The following is a 25,000-nucleotide window of genomic DNA, read 5'->3' as shown; positions in this document are numbered from 1 at the left end:
TTTACTACGCTATAATCACATTGACTAATGTATACCGATTAACTCTTATCCCTTAGTTGCCTCCGGGCCTTGATAAGTGGTGATTCCTGTTTTAAAAACAAATAAAGATCATTTAAGAATTTTTTTTTATATAAAGAATGCATACTAGATATTTAGTACCCGGTACAAATAATAATGGTGAATGTCAGCGAAACAGTTGTGTTTGGCGTCTCTTTGAGATAGGCATGCTATTAATTCTTTTACGACAGTTTTGAGTCTTTCAGGTTTTTTTTTTATTTTTCTTAGTCTCGTTTATGTAAAAAAAAAAACAAAAAAACATTTACGTAGTCGAGATTTGCTGTGAAACTTTGATATTTTTTTATATTTCGAGAACAGAAACAGAACAAGCCAAAGTGCATTAAGAATGGTGGTGACTCTGTAGAAAAATAAATTCTGGAGCACAAAAGGTCGTTTGTTTTAATGGTACTAATCCCGTCTTCCTGGCTCTTCAACTTTTTAAGTTTAAAAACGAGGAGGGTTAATTTTGGAACGGCTCTTGTATGACAAAGCGCGCTCTGGACGCTCATGTATAGCCGTCATTCATAGTTGTCATAAATATATTGTGAATTGTGGTAACTATGTAGAAAAATTAATTCTGGAGCACAAAATATCGCTCGTTTTAATGGTACTACTCCTGTCTTCGGTGCTTATGCACTTTTGATGACGCGTTAGTTTTAAATAGTTTTTACAGGCTAAATTAAAGTTTTACTATATCTTTTTTTTCATTAAATTGGGCGGTTCTACACTATTGGGTCGAGATTTCGGAAATCGAAATACTGAATTTCACATGAAAACAATGGTATCTACGTATTATTCGTATTCTTAAAATAATTTTATCCAAAAACTATGAAAATCGATAATGTAGAAAATGATTTATTAAAGAAAATAAAAAAAATAGAAATTGATGAAAACGATCTTAAGACGCAGGTGAGTTCAAAAGTAAGGTAATTTTCGTTTCGATTTAAGTAAGATGGCGGCAATTTTTCAACTGCTACCACGATTAAAGTTGCATTATGTTGAGGCTACCATTGTAACTTATTAGAATTGACAAAAAGAAAAATCTGTTGAAAACATTTTTTTTATCTGAAAACTCCATTTATCGACTACAAAATCTCATCCCAATAGTGTAGAAGCGCCTTAAATTGTTGCGTTGAAGCACAGAATAGTTACAAAGAACCCTCCCCTCCCCATGTTAAAAATGGCTTTTAAAACGATAATGTTATTATTTCAGCACCGTAGCAAAAGTACATAAGTACCCTGTCTTCGTGACTCTTCAACATTTTGAGTTAAAAAAATATGAATTTTTTTTTTTTAACTTTTAGAGCGATCCTGGCATGATAAAGTGTACTTCAAACGCTTGCATACGTTTATATAGCCATCATTAATCCCTGGAAAAAATGCAATGAGAATGGTCTTGACTATATAGAAAAATAAATTCTTAAGCATAAAAGGTCACTTGTTTTAATGGCACCATTCCCGTGTTTGTAGCTCTTCAACGTTTTTAGATTAAAAAATAGAATAAAATCTTTACTTTTGGAACGACTTTCTTATGACAAAGCACACTCCATACGCTTATGCACAGCCATGGTTTATCGCTGGTAAATGTGCATTGAGAATGATGGTGACTATGCAGAAATATAAATTCCGGAACACAAAAAGTCACTTGTTTTAATGGTAGCAATTCCGCGTTGGTAGCTCTTCAACTTTTTAAGTTTAAGAACGAGGAGGGTTATTTTTGGAACGACTCTTGTATGATAAAGCGCGCTCCAGATACCCATGCACAATTCTTATTTATCGTTGGTAAAAAAATGCATTGAACACGATGGTTACTATGTAGAGAAATGAACTTTTGGTCACAAAAGTTTGCTTGTTTTAGTAGCATCACTTCCATCTTCATAGCCCTTGAACAGTTTTAATTTTGAAAATAGGGTTTTTTTTTATTTTGTACGTTTTTTTTTTATAACTTATTAAATGCTGTTTTTGTTATCTTTTTTCTTAAAAGTTAAAATCAAATTGCACAGGTAAATTTTCATCGTTGAGAACTTTGCACACATGACGTCAACTTTAGATCGAGCACGGACGTTCTTGCTGGTGAGCGATCAAAGACCAAATCAAATGAATGAAGTCTTTTGTATACATACGTGTACGAGTGCTTATATGCTGGTCTTTTATTCACTGCATCGTCGCTTCTTTCATGTGTGCCTGTTATCGTACTTTTTTGTTTAAAGCAAAACAAACTTCTCATTCATGAATAACGCAAGAGAATTAGCTGAGTTTTAAAGGTTTTATTGTGAGAGAGAATTTACGTATGGAGAGAGACCACATTAATTATTCACTTCTTAGTCTATCTTAACCTAGTCTTAATAAGTGTCCCTTTCGCATACTTTCAACGTGTGACTGAACTAGAAACCCCAAATATATGACGTCACCCGATACATTATATCGTTCGACATCTGCTTTTCTAGCGCGTTTGACCTATTAACCCAGCCTTGTTACCCATCTTCCATGCAACCCGGAGAACCGTTTGCTTTTTGTGTTCCGGAATTTATTTACAGATGTAAGCTTTTTCTGAGATGCACTAATGTCATCTTGTTTAAAATTCACACTAGCTAACATAATCACTACTTATTGGCGTAGGGTAAAAAATATACAGCAGTTTAAGCTTAAACCTGTCAGAATAAGTTGATAGAATGATGGACCGAGCCTCTCGCTGATATGAGTAGACTAATTGAACATGTCTGCAAGCGAAGATGGCTGAAGAAGCGCGCGAACCCACACAACAAAATGGCGGTCGCTTTATTGACAGAAAAAGGCGCTAATTCCATTAAGCGGCGTTTTCTAAATTGAAAGCGAGTCTTGGTGCGATCCTCTCCATAATGGAAGAACAACAAAACGCTGAAAAATAATCCGAGGTCTGTATCGAATGCAAACAAGGGCCACTATCAAAATCGTTAGACGATCAGTGATTTGTGTTTTACTTAATATCTTGGTGGTAGGGGGCATGGTTGAAACGAAGACAAACACCCGTCGCTACCTCCGCGTTTGAAAATCAGGAGAAAAAATAATCCCTATGCTAACAGATGGATTATTGTTAACTTTGTGATGGGAGAGATATCTGCAGTGGATTGGAAGAGGTTCCATGCATGTATAATCGAGTAATGGAGAGAAAATCTTATATCGAAACATGGCGTAAATATTATCTTGATGGTAAAGGTTGGACTGGAGGCTTCTGGTAGGGAAATTTAAGACGTGATGAGAAAAATGGTTTGAATCTTCATAAGGTTGGTTGTTTGGCTCTCTGGTTTTACCGCATGTCAACCACATTTAATACTTTTATGCCAAAACTCTACATAAGATTTTTTTATACGATCGGTTTGCATATTAACTAGTTTTCATTGGGTATATTTTTATAAATATATCTGTGAAACTATGGCAATCTCCAACCAGCACGCTTCCAAAATAAAGATGGTGGAAATGGATACGGTTGATGTAGATACTGTACAGAAGTCACTAAGCATGAAACGAAATACGAAACTATATAGAAATATCCATGTTTTTTTTTTGTTTTTTACATATCTGAAAATATTTTTCTTAATAATTTCAAATCTATTCAGATAAAATATTTTATTTAAAAATATAATTTAGTTTTATCATTTTCTGAAACGATAAATTATTATAAAATAAAATACGCATCAAGTGCGCTTGAAACCAAATCACAACGTAATATTAGGAAAATAAACAAATCTTTTACTTGTTTGAAATTGATCACAAATATATTTCGGAGGTAGACTTCATCTTTAGTGTGTGTGTTTTTTTTTCTTCCTTGCCATGCTGTAAATTTGGAGAAGGAAGTATGTTTTATAGAGCCGCGCGTTGTATCTGGCTGTTGTATTTTGAAATGTTTGAACTGTGCGTAGGTAACGCAAGAATGAAGTCAAGAATGAAAGAGTTCAATAGAAACGTTGTTTTAATTTGAATAAAACGAAATACGCATCAAATACGCTCGAAACAAAATCACAACGTAATATTAGGAAATAAGCAAATATAAGAAAAAAAAAGAAACAAAACAACATACTGAAGATGGAGTATACCTCCGAAATATATTTGTAATAAATTTCAAACAAGTAACATATTTGTTTATTTTCCTAATATTACGTTGTGATTTGGTTTCAAGCGCACTTGATGCATATTTTATTATATTCAAATAAAAACAACGTTTCTATTGAACTCTCTTATTCTTGACTTTATTCTCGCGTTACCTACGCACCTCAAGTTTTTTAAAATATATTTTTAATTCTTAGATAGAATGTCTTTCACAAGTTTTATCACATGGATTTATTATAAAATAAGGTTTCTACCTTCAAGTGAATTACAACCCCTTCTTCATTATTGCACCAAATAATTCCAAAAGGAAAAAATAAGCAATGACAGTAGCAGTGTTATAACTAAAACACTTTATTTTAAAAAATATAAAAAAGCATAAGTTTATTATGTTTGTTAGTGTTTCCCAAATCTAAGTACCCTGTATATCAAATTTCGAGTCTGTAGACTTAAAATTTGACAAAGTTATTGCGTAGGACTATGCCAACAGAATATTCTTAACGTTGTTTTGACTCTCCAGTATATATCCGACAGAGTTATACACATTTAAGTAACAGAGAACCGCATCAGTCCATCTAAAAAACATGTAAGATATTAACTGATATATTAACTGATATATACTCGATAGTCTTTTCTTCTTCTATCTTCTATTCTATATAAATAAAATGAACTCATTTTTTCCTGTCTAATTTTGACCTTAATAGGATTAAAAAATCAAGATATTTCATGCAAATATAATATGCACAAACGGCAGAACAATATCTGAGGTGTGTTATAGGCTTATTATTTCTCAAATTCCTCGATAATCTTAGATTTCTATACTTTTTCTGCTGAGAAGTCACGGCCAAAATCGGTTAAGATCAATGGAAGTGGTAAAATATTTTCTCTCTAATAAATTCCTCCTCCCCCTGCCACGACTTAACACCGTTTGGGGATCGTTCACAAGGAACAGTTGAGAAGAGAACACCGGTTTGGCTTCGTAGTTCTTTCATGTGAAGTTATTTAAAATCACTAAACTAAGTTGCAGTGCTCTGTGGCGTAGTGGTTAACGTGCTGGACAATTCAACTTATATTTTCACGTTCGCGCCGACCTACCGTAGTCGTTTTTTTTTTTCCTAAACAACTGGAATGGACTTTTCTTGGTGGCCGAACTGTTAACGTTGCAGATCTTTTTTTTGTTTTTTTTTTCACACTTTATTTTCCTACTTTTACTCATGACTCCGGGTTTGATCCTTCCTACTTACCTACCATAACATTTTTTAAAACCCCCCCCCGTCCCGGAAACAAACACTCGGGCAACGCCGGGTACCCCCGCTAGTTAAAATAATAAAAAGAATATTCCCTTGTCATAGCCCTAGTGATAACACGAGAAATGTTAAGCCTAACAGGATTATTTTAAATAAAATATTTCAATATGGTTTCGTATTTCGTTTCATGCTCAGTGACTTCGTTCCGTTCCGTATTTCAATCAACTCTATCTATTTCCGTCATCTTTATTTTAGGAGCGCGCTGGTTGGAGATTCCCGAAACAATATACCCTCTTCCAACAATTGTCGACCTAACGCTTTGTGCCATAGTTTTTTTCGATTTCATCTTCTATTCTGGTTGTATCGTCGTCTTTTAAATCGGTGGTATAAAAGAATGCAAATAAATCAAACACAAAAAACCCCACAAACTCTGCAGATAGCAATTGTATTCTGGGTTCGTGTGTCTCAATTAGCGCTACTCCCTGATTAACAATCCTATTCCAGATGGCCTTTGTGTTTGTTAATTAGCTGTTTGGTAAAATAGCTCCTCCCTATTGTCATTCTACAAACCTCATTTTCAGCAGTATCGTGAAAAAACACTCTCTACGCATCAACATCCATATATTAGTCGTCTATGGCGTCCATGCTCATCTATTGGTTGATCAATTAATCTCCTTATTTCGACCTCTTAAAACTTTTCCAAATCTGGTATGATCAACCACCTACATTCAACTACCACATACTGGACACTGTCTTCAACTATTATAAACCCAAGACTGTCCATAAACGTTCGTAAAACTCACTTCCGCGAGTATAGCCAGCTAAAGTCCTTCTTAATTTCCGGCTTAGCGCTACCGGAAGCGATAAAAAAAGCAAATCAGTTTCTTCACTTTTATTGTTCTTCAGTATTTCTATTGTGAAGAGATTTATTTAAATAAAATATAAGAAAAAAATGTATTTGAAAAATCTCTACAATTATATAAATGCAACTTTATCTGTGTGTGTGTGTGTGCGTTCGTTCCTTATAGATTCCGAAACGGCTGAACAGGTTTTCTTTAAAATTTACAGAATTTAGTGTATAAGTCTGGGAGTTATTTTAGTTAAGTTTTGTCTCAGAATGCCCCTGATAATTACCGATAATCAATAATCGAAACCGTTATTTTAATTTATCTATCATCGATAAAGCTATTTTTTCCATCATGGGAAAAGACACTCTAAATTTTAGTTATTTGTCAATGGAATTTTTGTCTACGGTGTATCGTTTCATCTCCTCATCTGAACTGAGCCATAATCTGCCTTCAGCTGTCTTCAACTTACCAGGGTGGAACGATAAAATTGACACCTTAGAAAAGAGGACATGATTCCATTTCCGTTTGTAGCAGGAGGTCACCACACTCTTCAGCATATCCAGTTTTTTTTCTTCTTTTTATTACATTTTCACCCCAGACAAGGCTCATTATGCCACTTTGGTGTAGGGGGCTACTATCACGGGCAGCAACTATTGGGGCACTATGTAGGGATTTGGGCGGCAAGATGTCGGTTCACGTTACACTTGAACTTTTGCATGTCAGTACAGTTGGGGAAGCAGGGACCTGGAATGGAATTCCAGAGTCTAGCGGTTCTGGGGAAGAAACTACTGGAGTAAAAGGGTCTCTTGCATCTAGGGATCTCTACTGTGAAGGGGTGGGATTTAGCTGCTTGTCGGGTTTGTCGGGGGTATTTACGTCGTGGGGGCACTAGTGTCTGCAGTTCGTCAGAGCATTCACCATTAAAATACTTGTAGAACAGGCAGAGGGATGCAACGTTTCGTCGATGGGACAGAAGCTGAACCTTAGATGCCAGTTCAGGGCCTATCAGATTGGCGACTCTCTTTTGGACCTTGTCTAGGAGCGAGAGACTAGCAGCAGATGCGCCAGACCAAATGTGACAGCAATACTCCATACGTGGGCGAATGGTGGCCTTATAGAGGTATAGGATACTTTTAGGTGTCAGTAGTTTTCTAGCACGGTAGAGAGAGCCTACCTTCTTCGCAGCGGCTCTGGCAATGTTTTCAATGTAATTGTTCCAACTCATGTTTCCTGTGAACGTTAGGCCAAGCAGTTTGAAAGATGTACTCTTAGATAGGGAGTCACTGGCCATTGCTATTGGTGGCAGAGAGGGTTTCTTGTAATTATTGAAGGAAACCAGGTTAGTCTTGGCAGCATTGAATGTTCCCATTCCACTACAGATCGGAGGTCATCCTCTAGTGTTTTTGCCATTTTTTAGTCATGTGTTCATTTGTTTTCTTGTCATGCCTGTTATAGAGTGTGGTGTGATCAGCATATATACCCATCTCAGAGGCAGTTTTGTCGGGGAGGTCATTAATAAATATTAGGAACAATAGAGATCCAAGGATAGACCCCTGAGGCACTCCCGCATTTATATCACACTGTTTAGATGTACGACCGTCGAGGACAACCTGGATTTTTCTCTTATCTAAGAAGGATTTAATTATATTAAGTATTCTACCAGTTATACGGTATGATTTAATTTTTCTGAGGAGACCCTCATGCCATACCCTGTCAAAAGCCTTAGATATATCAAGAGCTAACGCTCTGCCTTCCCCCGCTTTGTCCAGTGAATGGTATATACGTTCAGAGATTACAGTGATGATTTCTGCGGTGGAACGGGCTTGTCTAAATCCATATTGTTTGTCAGTCAGAAGTTTAGCATCTGTAAGGTGACGGACTAGAGCATGGTTAATTATGGTCTCAAATATTTTGGCGAGAAGTGGGAGGAGCTTAATGGGGCGATAATTTGATAGGTCAGTTCTTTCACGAGAATTCTTGAATACTGGTACCACAGAAGCAGTTTTCCAACAGCCTGGAAAGCATGATTCATTAAGGCATTTGTTGTCGAGTTTGGAGAGAACTGGAGTTACTTCGGCTGACCACTTTTTTAATAGCACAGCTGGGATGAGATCAGGTCCATATGCTTTTGAAGTGTCAAGGTTTTTTATGATAGCATGTACCTGAGCAGGGGTGATTTTTAGATCGTCTAGCGTGGCATCTGTCCGCAAAGGAAGGTCAGGCAGGGGGTGGTTGGAAGGGTCCAGTGTGGAGTTGGAGGCAAACCGGCTGGCAAGCATATTAGCTTTGTCGGTTGCTGAGCAAACAACCTTGTGATTGTTGGCTAGTGGGGAAATAGTTGATTGCCCATTATTTACTACACTGTTGTAGATTTTCCAGAAGTCACGAGTTCCTATTTTTTGTGCTTCGATGCGTTTTTTAGTGGTTTCAGTAAATTCTCTCTTGGCTGTCGCTATTTCCTTCTAGCTTCTATATACTTCTGTCTGTTTGAAGTGGACTTATGTCGGTAAAAACTGCGGTATGCTTGCTGCCTTTCAGCAATGGCAGTTGCGCAAGTAGAAGTAAACCATTGGGGAGAGTGGGGCTTGCTATAAAATTTCCGCATGGGAACATGTGCTTCAATTGCTGTTTTGAAGCATTCAGTGGTCTCATTTGTGCACTGTTCAGCAGGAAGAGAAAAATATTTTCCCATGGGGCATCTCTGATAAGATCTCTAATGGCTTCCTAGTCAGCCTTTTTATAATATCTCGTTGTTTTGGGCACTGGCTCTTCAGTTTTGGGTCTAGAGTTTAGGGCGATTTCGACCATTATCACTGCATGATCAGCGTTCCCGAGAGGGCTGTCAGCATTTGTAATACAATCCTCGGGAACTGTGGTCAGAAACAGATCTAGAAGTGATGCATGTTATTATTGCTAGTCAGGGAAACGGGTTGGGAATGTAAGCATTTGTTATAGGGAGTGAGATATAGAAAAGCTATGTGTTATGCTGCCCGCTGCATCTGTGTGAGTAGAGAATCCAAGCCAATTTTTGTGGTGAACATTAAAGTCACCAAATACATGTACTTGTGCGCTAGTGTCGAGGGAGAGTGCTGTGTCTATGCTGTCAGAGACTTTGTTTATTATGGTGCAGTCCTGGGTCAAGGGAGAGCGGTAGACAAAATAAAAGTCGCTAATGTTATGTTGTATGTTTAGTCTAAAGCACATAAAGGCTTGATCGTCCGTTTCAAGTTTTGTTTCTCTAGTCAAGTGGAGGGTATTACGAATGTAGACTTCAAGTCCGTGCATATGTCTGTCAGAGTCCTTACGGCAGAGTGGGAGATAGCCAGGCATGTTAAAGTAGTTAGAGGGGATGGAGGAGTTTAGGTTAGTCTCGCTTAGTGCTAAGATATCCGGAGTATTTGTTAGGAGAAATGCTTCAACATCAGCTAAATTAGTTCTAAGCCCACGGATGTTAGTGAATACAAGCCTCAAGGGAGGAGGCAAGTTGGATTTTTTTGTCCCTAGGCCTGGTTTAAGCTTATTTTTTCATTGTACTGTCATCATGTTTTTAAAGAGTTTCAGTTAGGTAAGGGGGAGCTGAACAAGAGGTTATGCAGGGTATCAGACATGCAACACAAGTAGACCATTAGCTGACCTTTCTTCAACTAGGACTGTGGCCTCAGGAAAGCTCATCGGGGATGAGTGCAAGGTCCCTTTCCATGCGCGACATGGCACTACAAACATCCCGATATTATACAACTGTTGATGGAGCAGTCGCTCTAAGCGCTACCAAAGAGTTAGGGCATCTGTACTACCAGTCGGAAACAGCGGCCAGGAACTGTCAATCCGGTACCATCAGAAGAAGGTCACCCTAATCTAATTGCACAGGCATGTGTGGTACTCAAGCACTCCCAAGTGCCCAGTTTTGAGGGGTGGGATGTGTCGGGACTGGGGAAACGGCATTCCTTGCCCTAGATAGGAAACAAGATCTACCACTAAGTGTTTTGTCGATTCACTGTGATAGTGTCTCTGCGCGTGACTAATAGGCAAAGAATGAGTATGGAAGCCGGGCGATAGACAGAGCCTATCTACTCCTTAAGCAGTTTAGATTTGCAGACCGGTAATTTGTTTGAGTCACCAGCTCTAGGAAAGTTGTCATCCAAGGCTGGAATGGCCTTTCTCCCCTTTGGTTTAGTTTCAGAGTTTTCCTTCTCCTAGACGGGTGATCTGGGAAGATCTACTGGGTCCATCAGCCCTGAGAGGGTTTGCTCCGCGCCTGGGTCCTAATCCAGGTATTTCTGCGACCCAGCGTGGTTAATTAATGTTACAGGGTTAGTTTGTAGAGGTTATATATATAATGAATAGTTACACTCCTCAAAGTGATTTAGGGACATGCAATCGAAGCAGTTATGTGAGCAAGCTTGTATGAAAAGTGTTAGTGCGGATTAAGACTTTTACCTTACATTTACTTTCATTACTTTATGTTTGTTTAGATATAGGATAACGTTATAGTGTGAGTAGGTATTAGGATTTGAGCTAAGAATTTTGCCCAGTCACTGTCTATTTAGATTTAGGAGGGTTAAGATGTAGGTGCAGTACAGTAAGGGTATAACTGGAGGTACATTTTAACTCATGGCGTATTCCGTATGTATAATTAAGTAAAATAGATATTTGGGCAAGTTTTCAGTAGATGCAAATAGATAGAAGTTGCGTTAGTGTTTCTACTATTGAAGGGAGATAATTTCAGTTTTCATTTAAGAGTCATCGAGCGTTTTGCATAACAGGGAGTATCGGATTTGGTTTAGTATTGTTCGTTGCAATACCATCTAGGGAGAGGCATTGTTATGTAATGAAGATCGCTTTGCATCCGAGTGCTTACGTTGGCTGTTAAGTACAAACTGGATAGGAATGAACTCTGATGCATGTCAGAGGTAGAAATGTATAGATGTTTAGTGATGACTGTTAGGCGGTTAGCATGTATGGTATACTAAATTATGAGGTTTATCTATGTTATGTTTACTTTCATCATATTTTGCTTTGGTTTTGATACCCCCCCCAAATTCGAAGCTATCTCTTTAAAACCCTTCCTTTTCATAAGCTATCATACTTTCATAAATCAGAGTCCATTTTCAACGACGGGTACTTTTGCTAGTATATATATACAAATACATATATATAAATATTGGTGTTGACTTTTGAGCCGACGTCGACGATGTGAGGTTGCATGATGTGGCCCTCATTTGAAACCACACCAAAGACAATAACCGTGACCGGAAACTTCGTTGAGCCGTACACTCAAGTGTTGATCAGTCTGGATTTGGATTTTGAGGGCGCAGGCAACAGGCTGTTGTCATAACTTGGATAGGTATAGAGCATGAGCTTTACAGCGGCGCATCTCCGATCTCGCTCATTGAACATTTTGTCACGTTCAGACATGATAAAATGCTCTTATCGCTCTTGGGATTTGTACACAACTGGCAAACTAGTAGATGGTCTGCAAGAAAAAAAAGAAAAGAAAAGAAAACCGGTTTTCATCAAACGGAAATGCAATCATATGGTCTTTTCTAGGACTAAAAGTTTATTGTTCCACCACACACACACACACACACACACACACACACACACACACACATATATATATATATATATATATATATATATATATATATATATATATATATAATACATCTATTGCAATAAATATCAGAGAGATAAAAAAAATAAAAGCTAGCTTTAACCCTAACGTTAGAATCGGATGTTTATGTAAGGCGACAAAACACGAAAGGCGAATATTTAGAACAAAAAGTGTCTTGATTCGAGTATAGATAATACAATTTTGACATGTTGCGTGACAACAGAAAAGATTAAAAAAAAATGACAAACGTCGACATCTTATTTTCGTTTCTTTTTTTTATTTTGTTTTGTTTTTGGTTAAGGGTTAATTGAAACCAACAACAATGGAGCGTCTCATGATTTGTCATGGTCCTTGACGTCTGAACGCCCCCACTTTTCTACTCCCACGCTACTATTGTGCCCAGCCACCGACCCGATCTTTATAGCAATTTTTTAGAACCAAAGTCTTAGCATCTCTGTCGTACACACACACAAACCGACACACACGCACAATACACGCGCGCATGCACCCGCGCGCGCACATAGTTTATATGTTGACATTTTATGGTAAACAAACATATATACTAGATGCTTTCAACAAGTTTCCAGACTGTTTTCGTATGACCACTTTTATTGATAGTACACGCATTAAACTCTAGACATCTTCGAAGTAATCTCCTCCGGCTGCAATGCACTTGTTGTGCAGTTTCAACAACTTCTTGAAGGTGTAAATGATTCTTGTACAGCCTCTTTCATCTCCTCAATTATCTCATAATGACAGCCTCTGAGTTTAGAGAATAACCAAAAATTCACAGGGAGCAAAATCCGGACCACAGGAAGGTGAAGGACTTAATGCCCATCTTAATCAAAAAAAGTGTATGATCATCTCTGAGCATCCTTGAGACAAACTTCGCACAAATCTTCCGCATCTTCAGTTCCTCACGAATAATTGTGTGTACAGTTCCCACACTGACATCAAATTGTACACTTATTGTTTCTATAGACACACGACGGTCTTTATCCATGAAATTCTTTATTTGGCCAATCAGCTTTGGTGTTCTGACTCCTACTTCTCTCATCACTCTCATCTCTCTTGTTAGAATTTCTTATGCCACTCAAAAATTGGTTCTCAATTCAAGTAAGATGGTCCAAAAGCACTCTAAAGCATCCCACACGTTTCTGTGACATTTTCCAACGTTAAAACACAATTTTACGGCAAATCGTTCTTATAAAGAGTCCTCACATCTAGACTGCATTTTTGAAATTTACCAGCTGTGACAATCAGGCTTTAGTAGGATGCATTCCAACACCTCCTATAGCTGTTCATTTAAACCTGAAGTCATAAACATTGGCCAATCACCTTATCTCATAAGATGTATAGCAATAACATAATGAATTTTGAAGAGTCTACGATGATTTTAAATGCCTGTGCAAAAAACTTTGGAAACCTATTAAAGGCACTTCATATATATATATATATATATATATATATATATATATATATATATATATATATATATATATATATATATATATATTTAGACAAATATTATTGAATAGCACGGAATTATTCTGTTTTACAATTTTCCTTTTTATCTTCTCCAATCTCCGAATAGTCCTTTTTGTCTTCTCGAAATTGTATATGTTGGATCCATAATCGCGAGCGCTTTCGACAGAAGTACTTCTATCATCCTCTATATATTGTGTATATATATATATATATATTGTGTATATTGTAGAAATAAATGTAGAGATTGTTTTTTAATTTACTTATATATATACATTTTTTCCTAGTCACGTGGTAATTTGTTACAAGTTAGGTGGGCGGACTTTTAAAAAAATTTTTTTTTTACATATATTAAACACATTTATATATAGAAACACATATATACATTTTCCAACATTTATCCCAAACATTTCAAAACGTTTCGGCTGCACTCATAGCTAATATTATTTATTTGAGCCTTCTTTGTTTTAATGTACAATGCTTCGAGTATTCTTAGCCTATTTACATTTCTCTCACTCTGCAATACTCTTGTATTTTCTACCATAATTCTTCGAAATTCCGAATGGTGGCAGCCATGTCCCTTCAAATGTTGTGATATGGAGCTAGAGTCCGCCCACCTAACTTGTAACAAATTACCACGTGACTAGGAAAAATGTATATATATAAGTAAATTAAAAAACAATCTCTACATTTATTTCTACAATATACACAATATATATATATATATATACACAATATATATATATATATATATATATATACACAATATATATATATATATATATATATATACACAATATATATATATACACAATATATATATATATACACAATATATATATATATATATATATATTGGGACGTTTACTCGGAATCGGACATCGGAAACATCAGAACTTTTTAGAAACGAAAAAAATTGTGCCTATTTTCCGATGCCAAAAACGATTCTTTAAATTGTTATTTTTTTATTTCATTTTCTTTAAAACAAAATCTCTCACTGCTAGGAGGAATGATAAAATAAATATTTATTAATTTTATACAACCAGTAAAACTAAAATCTATAGAGTATGCCCCCAAAATTGTCTTTTTACATTTGAGAAAATATCTGCTCATTTAACGTGTGTTTTTGTTGTAATCGAAAAAAAAAAAAATAACAACTCTATAGTTCTTTATATTTAGAGATTTATAAAGAATCGGAATCAGAATCGATAATTTTATCGAAAACGGGGAAAATATTGGAATCATCTCATCACTAATATATATATATATATATATATACATACATACATATATATATATATATATATATATATATATATATATTTTGTGTACAGAAAGTTGTTAGTTGAGACAGGTCATTGGTACCGTCGGTTTCAATGTCGGTACCAATGACCTGTCTCAACTAACAACTTTCTGTACACAAAATATAAGTACGCTCTTAAAATTTGGATTTTCCTTTTAATTGAGCACTCTGCTGGAATTCTTTTTCCAAAAAAACTAATCATATATATATATATATATATATATAATATAAACTTTAAATGTCTGCTCGATTACAAACAGATAGAGGGGAAATATGTAAATATCCCCTCAAATTTCCCGGACGCCTCGCTCCTAATAACTTTTGTCAGAACTCCAGAGGCCTGCAAGACCAACCTGTGGACAAGGCTGCTGGCCGCTGAAGGGGTGTTTCCGGAAATCGAACTGGTTGAGAAAAATGGCCCTTCTCTTGACGAACTGTCAAAACAAGGGAAGGGTCCCAGTGTTGGTCCATCCGTCACTCTACAGGGTCATGAAATTAATTTATCCTTTGGACGTCGGCGGCATTGCGAGAGAAGGTCAGGATATGAAAAACCTGACCACCTTGAGCATGGCACATAACGTCGGCGTCCTCTCCCCGGCTGACTTCGGAGCTGAGTGTGACATACCCTAAGGTAGGTACCATGGCTTTGAATTTGGCTAGTTTGAATGCGAGGGGCTTGAGATCATCGGGCTGGGCGGCTCGCCTCCGGCACGACCTCTTGTCTGGGAGTGGATGTGGCTGCGATTCAGGAGACTTATTTCCTCTGTGGACTGTCAGGTGCTAGCCCAAGATTTTGAGGTTTTCTCAGCATATGGCAGCCCGCGGGAGAATGGAGTATCCGCGCTGGTTGAACGTACCCTGTCGGCGACAGTCGACGTTGTTCATATGGATGCGATGGGCAGGCCGATGTTGTCGTAAAAGATTCTGTGTTTCGGGTGATTGCGGTTCATGCGCCCAGCACCGCTCGTGAGAGGGTCTCATTCTTCAATCAGCTTGACGCGTTTGTAGATTTTCGGAAGCGGGTAGTGCTAATGGGGGATTGGAACACCATCTTAGATCCCGAGATAGATAAGGTATGAGGCGATGCTAGAGGATCGGAGAGATGCGAGTCCAGCCTGGCTGATCTGATGGCTAGATGCAGTCTGGTCGACAGGTTTCAGGCCGAACATCAGGGGAAGAAGATGTGAACGTGGACAATAGCGTTTCCTCCTATACAAACACTTACTTGGACAGGATGTTAGTTAGGAGAGGCGAAGTAGACTTCTTATCTTGTCCCACGTTCACTTGGCTAGGTCAGACGGGCCATAAACTAGTTATGGCCCGGCTGAAGCTAGGAAATAGGCCTAAGTTAGTGGCTCACTGGAAGTTAAGCACCTCCCTTCTGGAGATACAAGACTTCCAAGAGAAGCTAATAGAATTAATTCAAAAAGCACTAGTGGGGGCGGTTACCGAGAGTAAGATGTGTGTAGGTCTAAAAGCTCAAATTAGAACCTTCTCCGTCAAGTATGCCCAGCGCTTCACACTAGATAAGGCCAAGACGAAGAAGAAGCTAGAGCAGAAACTAGCCCTGGTTACAGGGGAGGGTGATAAGATTAGTCAGGAACTAGCTAAGCAGGAGCTTCTGCGTGAGAATAGCGAGCATTATGAAGGTCAAGTAGTCAGACCTAGGCTTAGAAAGAAGCTTAGGCAATGAAGCAGTCAACTCCAACACTGACGCACGTCGTGAAATTTCTAGGTGTGGCTCGGACAAGTACATTGCAAAGGTAAGACATCCGGATGGACGCACCCTGGAATCGACTCAGGAGATCTGCGAGGGATTTCGAGAACATTTTGAGGAGCGTTTTACGCAGCAGTCCGATCTTTCGGTCCTTGAGTTTAGCGACTATTTAGCTGACTCTCCCCGCCTCGAGGCGACTAGAGCAGCTAGTTGCGAGGGCCGGGTGATGGAGTGGGAGATTTTTACTGCGCTGAAGCAGGTCAGCTGTGACAGATCGCCGGGACTCGATGGTCTAGCATACGAACTGTATTTGAGGCTGTCGCCCATGTTTCTGCCTCTTCTGACGGATGTGCTCAACCATTGGTTTGCTCAGGGATCCATCCCAGGGCAAGTCACCAAGAGAATGATCATATTGCTGAAGAAAGGTGACGAGCATGGTGGGGAAGAGTTAGACAATTACAGGCCCATAAATTTGCTAAAAACACAGAGTTGAATATTTTGGCCAAGGTTCTGTCGAATCAGCTGCAGGTTGTTATCGACGAGTTGGTTTAACCGGAACAGAACTACGCTGTGAAGGGGAGATCGATTCAGAACAACTTACACCTGATACGCACGATCCTAGAGGTAGGGATAGATGATGACGCGGAAGCCGCGCTGATCAACTTAGATCAGTCCAAAGCTTTCGATAGGGTCGACCATCGTTTCTTGGCATCTGTCTTAGAGGCCGCCGGTTTTAAACTGGACTTCTGCAAGTGGATCTCCATGGTGTATCTACAGCCCACAGCCGTCGTGCAAGTCAACAAAAAGCGCTCGAAACCCTTTGTTATCTCTTGGTCGGTTTGTCAGGGTTGTCATCTGTCGCCCTTGCTCTATGTCCTGGCTTTGAAGCCCCTGCTCCACAAGCTGAAACATGGGGAGGCAAATTCGGCCCTGCGCAGAATTGCAATACCCGGTGGCTCAGCCGCCAAGGTATTTGCGTTCACCGATGATGTCACGGTCTTTGTGTCGAGCTTCAGAGACATCGAGATCATGTTGGAGGCGCTCGCTCGGTACGAAAGGATTACAGGGATCAAGATAAACCACAGCAAGTTGGTAGGACTGCGGTTGGGCGCCTGGAGTGGCAACACAAACCTCCCGGCGCCCTTCAGCTGGATGGATGGCCCGGTTTGTATCATCGGCATGTGGTTCGGACTGGGTCTCCAGCGTGACAAAAATTGGTTGGAGATACGGTCAAAGGTGGAGGCTGCAGTCAATTCGTGGCTTCCTATGAACTTTCCTTAAAGGGTAGAGCCGAGATGTGCACCACTTATGTCTTTCCTCTCATCTTTTACCAACTGGCCGTACTTCCCCTGCCTGCACAACACCTAACAGCTCTCATCAAACTCTTGTCCTTGCTTCTTTGAGACAGAGGAAGACACTGGGTGAGCAGACAGGTCTTTATTCAACGTCCGTGTGAGGGAGGCGTGGGAATGCCGGACTTTAAGTGTTATTGAGACGCTAAAAGGCTGGCCTTCCTGAACCACTATATGCAAGATGACCAACCGTGGCACCCCTTGGTTACTGCCGCCTTCCCCGACCTCCTTCTCGACTCTTCTATCGAGAGCCGTCGCAGGCCACGGGGAGAATCTGCCTACATGAAAGTGCCGAGCCGTGCTAAAATGACTACCAAGGTCCAGCGACCTTGTGACTGCTACCCGTAGGGAACTCCACAGGGATTTAGGGAAGGTGGCCGCCGACCATCCACTATTCGCGTGTTTGGGTTGGCAGCAGAGTAAGATCCGCTCCGCGTGGAGCTTGGCGCCAGGTTCGAGTCATCTGAACAATTCAGAGTTCTCTCTGACCTGGCGATTGGCCTAAAATGCATTTCTACTCAACAACATACAATGCAGTTCCGGGTTTTTGGAGTCACCTGATTGTCCCCGTTGTGGGACAATGGCCGTAGAAACGACTGATTACATTTTCTTCGATTGCCGCGAACTCCGCTGGTACTGATTGTATGTCAGCAAAGTGACGACTCGCATCGAGCCTGAGCATCCTCGCCCGATTACCGTATCCAATGTCGTTGACAACGTGAGGCCGCCGTGGGATCGGTAATGACAAATGGTCTACGTTACGATCCTTGCCATGGCGAGAATGGTGATTTGGATATCGCAAGGTTGCCGGGGGGGTTGTCTTTTTCTGATCAGGATCTGACCGCTTTCTTTAAACACCAACTACGGGTGAAGATCAGATGTGATAGAAGAAGGCTGCATCGCGCAGCATTTGACAGAAGATGGATACATGTGGCAAGTCTGTGTGTACAAAGATGACCCAAATTTGAATACGTGTTCCCCGCCTAGGTGTGGAAGCCGCAGTTCCGTAAAGTAAAATTAAACAAGTAGCCTCTCAGCTTGCTGGGTGTGTGTCCCATCCCTCCCCGATTAGGAAGCCTCCAAGATCCCCACCCGCTCCTATTTGCAATTTTTGTTTTCACCCCTTCCTCTAAATTTCACACATCTTGGAGAGAAAGAAATACAAACTAACCCACATCCCTCACCCACAAAATTTTCTTTTCTCCATTCACCCGCATCTGGAGGGCATCCCCTACTTAGAGACTGATCCGCAGAAGCGAGGTCCCTTTTACAAACCTAGTGGAACGGGCAGTCTATCAACTAAACGGGGTTGGGAAGGTCCTACTAATCACCTTTTGTTTTTTTCTTTCCCTGCCCTCGACACAAATGAATTATTGTACCATTTTATTGTTATCTTTTTTTTTTTTACACGTCAATAAAACTTTTTTTTTTTTAAAATTGGGAGTTAAGTAGGACGTCCCCCAGTATGAAAGAGTGAATGCGGTATTATGGGTGAAAGAAGATACTAGCTGGAAGAAACTTTTGATTTTGTTTAGTTCTGGACTGACAAGGATGATCAACGACCAGCACAATCCCCCCTTTTGAGTTGGCCATGTGCCTAAGTTTTTTGTTCATTGTTGATTTTCAATGTATTTTTAACATTAATAAAGGATTTATTATCTCAAACTGCAGTATCTGTTCTTACTACATGCTGTACTTATTGTGATATAAAGTGGGGATCACTTTTCTGTATTAATTTAATGTAAAATGATCACCCACTTTAAAATCAGTCAGTCTCAAAGCTATTCAAGTCATTCTCCAGATCATTCAAGTTGTTTTTGAAATATTCCAGTTATTTTTTAAGCATTCAAGTCATTCTTAAGGTTATTCAATTCATTCTTAAGTTCATTAAAGTTATTCTAAGTCATTTGCTTTTTATTTATTTAAGTCATTTCAGCCCATTTTCGGTCATTTTAGTTTATCTTTAAGAATTTCATGGCAATCCTACATTCACGCATTCATTCATTACACGAGAGCACGCAACTAATGGCTATCGGCCTTGTTAATATGAATATCAATACACAAAAAATCCAAATTTATAGAGGTATATATATATATACATATATATATATATATATATATATATATATATATATATATATATATAGAAAAGAACATTTTGTGGGTGAGGGATGTGGGTTAGTTTGTATATATATATATATATATATATATACATATATTTATATATATATATATGTGTGTGTGTGTGTGTGTGTGTGTTTATGTCTGTGTATGTGTATGTCTGTTAATATGGTGTCAGTTTTGTGTTAAGGCCTGGATGTTGGTATATGTGAGTGCTTATATAAAGATAAGAGGATGACCATGGGTGTCCAGCCTCCAACCAACTGCAATCTATAAAGTTTGTTATTTAACCATAAACATTATGGCTGTCAATTTCACAGAGGAGATGACTAAACATCAGATGAAAAAAAAAACGAACAAAAAATTCGCTTGAGAGAGACACAAAGAAGATAAAAAGAATGAAAAAGACAACAACAACAATAACAAAAAAAAAAACACCAAACCAACCAAAAAGGCCAACAAAAAACAAAATGGCGTCATGCGTTAGCCGAGGTTGTGCCGCACTTGCTGACCCCTGCAACCTACATAAACAACTTGATATTATTAATTCATGTCATATTGAGATTATTAATTATTTGACACGGCTTTTTTTTCTTTTTCCTCCATTTTTTATTTAATACCCTACAAAAGAAAAATGAATGCTTAACACTTATTTATTTTATTGAAAAAAAAAAGACAACAGAAAACAAGTGAGAGATAGATGCAAGATTATATATATATATATGTATATATATACATATATATATATATATATATATATATATATATATATATATATATATATTATGTATTTACATATAATATAGAGTCCTGGATATGACTTTAAACTATGTCCGATGGTGAAGCCCCAGCCTGTGGGCTTTCAGGAGTGTGGAGCCACCCCTAAATTGCCATTGCTCCCATGCCCACTCTGACCCAGAGTGGTAGCACCCATTAGGACCCCAACTATGGGTTAAATAGAAAATGACTTGAAAAACAAAACAGATATATTCTATTAAAAACTTTTTCTTCAAAATCACTGGATTCGGCATTAAATGACCTGAAAAGGGTTGATATGCCGTAAAACGAAAGCAAGCAACCAACCAACATATAATACAATAAGGAGATATGATATATTATGTTTCGGTCTTACTTTAATATGCTATATTATATAGCGATGATTTACTTTAAAAGTGCTCAGTGCACAAGAAGAGCTATGTTGTAAGCTGTAAATATCTATACTCCTACTTTGTTGTGTGTATTGATATTCATATTAAAAAAAACAGTTCTTATATTTATTTAAAAAGAAAATACAAGTTTGTTATATATGAGTCCTGGAATTGCATTCATCTGCAAAAGATTTAGTTAATTTGCATATTCCTTCAACCATTCATTTTAATTAATTCCCTATTAGTTTTTCTTATGACAATCATCATCTTTAGTTAATTATTACGTGTAATTATATTCATGCAGATATTCTACATGATTTATAATTGCGTAATATTTGAGTAAAAAGTTTTTAGTAAACATAAACATCTGTCTATTCATGTATGCGTATATATATATATATATATATATATATATATATATATATATTTGTTTAAAAAATTTTGCCTACCAAACTCCTCTGTTAGATTTTGGTCTAAAGACATGGAACTCCATTCGAACCCATACGAAACTTTATATTTGGTTTGTGTGAAATTTAAAAAAATGGAATTTGCCAAGTGCAGGTCGAACGACGGCATTACGAATATGCATGCATGATGTAATAGCTATTGGTTCATGTTTTAATTTTTAGCCTTGAAGCAAACATCTCTTCAAAGTACAGTCATTAATGTCAAAGGAAAAAGTAAATCTTAAGCTAAACGTTTTAATTTCGATTCTCGGTGGTGGCGCATGAGTCATTTTTTTTATTTTTCAATCATTACTATATATTGGGTCCAATATAATATAATATTAAATACGAAATCTGCATTAATCAAAATACCATATTTAAGCGTATTTTAAGACCGGGCAGTGCAGAGTATCGTTTAGTATATATATTTAAAAGAAACTGGAGACATCATCGGCCGATGTTGGTTTTAAGGACTAGACTTTAAAACACACACACACACACACACACACACACACACACACACACACACACACACACACACACACACACACATATATATATATATTCATATTATGTAAACAAATATATATATATATGTATATGCATATAGCATGTCATGAACATATATATATATATATATATATATATATATATATATATATATATATATATATGGATGTTCATAACATACTATATATATGTATATATATATATATATATATATATATATATGGATGTTCATAACATACTATATATATATATATATATATATATATATATATATATATATATATATATATATATATATATATATATACTAGCATTTCAGCCCGGCCTTGCCCGGGTGGTTGGAGGTGTATCTTGAGCAAAAAAAGTGGTAGTAGAAAGGCAGGCTCGAACCCGTACCGTGAAGGAGGAAAAGAACGGGGAAAAACGGGAGTGACGTAGGTTTTAATTAAAAAAAAAAACAATTGAAAATATCGGCGAAAAAAGCAACCCCTCCCTGTAGAAAAGTGCCCAGTTGAGGGTGAAGAAATTAATGTTTTTAGCCAATTTTTCGGTATTTTTGGTCTGTAGGGTCGAGCTTCAAACGATACTGATCTTTTAAAAAACCATCGCCTCTGTAGAAAGTTTTAGGCAGATATGTAAACATACATACATACATTTATATATTGATAGCTCAAATTTTCGACCCAAACTGATTAAAAAGCTTGTCCCATCTCTGAATACCCTTTATGTAAAATTTCAAATGTTTAAACCAGAAACTGTCTGAGTAATTTGGTAGAGACCGTAGAGGTCACATTTCTTTTAACTTTGACTCCTATCATGACCTCTTAACATTTATTGTTTTGGGCTCAAACTAAGTTATTAAGTGAGACCCATGTCCAAGGAACCTATATCTAAAATTTCAATTGTTTATACCCAAAATTATCGGAGGAGTATGGTAGAGTTCTCAATGGTCAAATTGTTGAACTTGGACCCATTAACAGCCAAATTTCTCGTCGAAAACGGATTACAAAGATTTTCCCATATCTCAGTACCCTGTATATCAAATTTCGAGTCTGTAGACTGAAAATTGAAAGTTATTGCGTAAAGAAATGTACACAGACAGACAGACAGACAGACAGACACTTTCACTTTTATAGATATATAGATAACGTATATATATATATATATATATATATATAACGTATATATATATATATATAGATAGATAGATAGATATATATTATGTTATGAACATATATTTATGCATAGCAGAACGCGTATGGGCGCATGTGAAATTAAAGTACAAATTAGCAAGTATGTGCAAGAGTACGTCACAAGAAAGAAGATAAAAATACACCACGTGGTCAATAGACATTGGAAAAATAATGAAATGCGTTGTTTTGGAAGAACCACGATTAAATGCGTTTCATTTTCATTTTAAAAAATGCCGAGTGGGATTTTTATTTATTTTTTCCTGTGTATTTTTATTTGCTTTTGCTTGTAACGGTAATCACATTGCATATGGCAATTAAGCTACACATAGTCATCCGCGTCTAATCACCATTGAGAATCGTCAGGCTAAAACCCGACCATTCCCTGCGAGGATGAAAGACGAATTCCTCTGTGTAGCTTAAATGCTATAAAAGGGTTTTCTTGTCGATTCTATTCGGGGATGAAATCTGGACGCCTCTGTGTAGTTTAATTGGATTTAGTAGTTTACAGAAGTATGAAGTAAATTCTTAGTTGCCTTTGCATCAGGTTACCTCTGTAATACAGTACCTCTTAAGATCCCATATGTGGGCTCAAGAATATTAATAAGTAGATAAGCTTAACCGATAACAGTATCTGAGGGCTTTCCATGAGTAGATTACATGATTGTTATAGTGTGTTTATTTGGTGTCGTTATTGAATGGGTGACGCTTGACACTCTGATAGAAACCAACTCAAACCGAGTGGCCCTAGTTCTTGTGTTCCTACTATTTCTCAGCTTCCCACCGTGACATTAAATCCGCTTTTACACGAGAAAGATCCGCTACTCCACCCTCTAGAGAGAACTCCAATAGGATACAAAAATAGCTGAGAACGGACCGACTGATATTTCCAAGTATATGCACCTCAGTAAGTTGCTAATAAACCAACCGTGGCCAGGTTGTAAAGAATACAGACTGAGAACGTAGATGCGCCAAGTTTGAATCAAGTTCGTTTTACAGAAACACTTTTTACCAAACTTAAACTTGACCTTGTGTCTAATCTCATAAAAAGGGGGTAAATAAAACAAACCAACCTTCTCTAGAAGGATGATGTAATGCCTTGAAGCGGGCATCTCTTAAGACCAAGCCGATCCATACTTCACACCGGAAAAAAAATCCAAATACGGGAAAGAGCCTATTGTATCTATCGAAAAGTCACCCTAGTTGGGTACAAACATAGCCGAGCATTCTCCATTATGAGTTATCCGTTAGCATTCCCCATTATGAAATCCTCCAAAACATCAGTAATTGACCAACCTTCTCTGAAAGGAGAGGGTAATACATGGAAGCGTGCATTTCCTAGAAACAAGCCATACCACCCCGACGAAGAACTTCATAGTGCGAGACAGACACTAGGTTGCCAAAATGATGTTAAAGCAAACCTCATCGGTATTAAACGACCCTCGCCAATATTTGTGGCGACAGTATAGATGAAAGTCTTTTTTAGTCTTTTAAAAAAGAACATGCAAAAATGTTTCTGAATTTTTTAAATGAGGATTTGTAACTCGTATTATTTGGATTACTGGCGCAAGAAGCAATGGTGTAGTAGTCAGAGTAGTTGGTAACACTCAGTTGTACAATTTATATTCTGCTGAAGGTTAAAGGTTCGATCCTCGTTGCGGGCGATCGAAAATGCAATTACGAATTACTTCTGACTTCTATCCAGTCATGGCTGACGAGACAAGAGCACGCAACCCCTGTGAATTAAATAAAGGGTTCCGTTCGAAATTCCATGCCGAGTTCGATAGAATGATTACCAAGTTCGACAATATACAACTAAAGAACGGCGGAGGTTACATCGACCAAAACGTTGCGAAATAACACTCAAGGTGGGAACAGT

The sequence above is a fragment of the Euprymna scolopes genome, chromosome 24, assembly GCF_053919585.1.
Source record: "Euprymna scolopes isolate OS-2025 chromosome 24, ASM5391958v1, whole genome shotgun sequence".
Taxonomy (NCBI): domain Eukaryota; kingdom Metazoa; phylum Mollusca; class Cephalopoda; order Sepiida; family Sepiolidae; genus Euprymna; species Euprymna scolopes.
The sequence above is the reverse complement of the archived record's forward strand: the minus strand, read 5'-3'. Positions refer to the sequence as shown.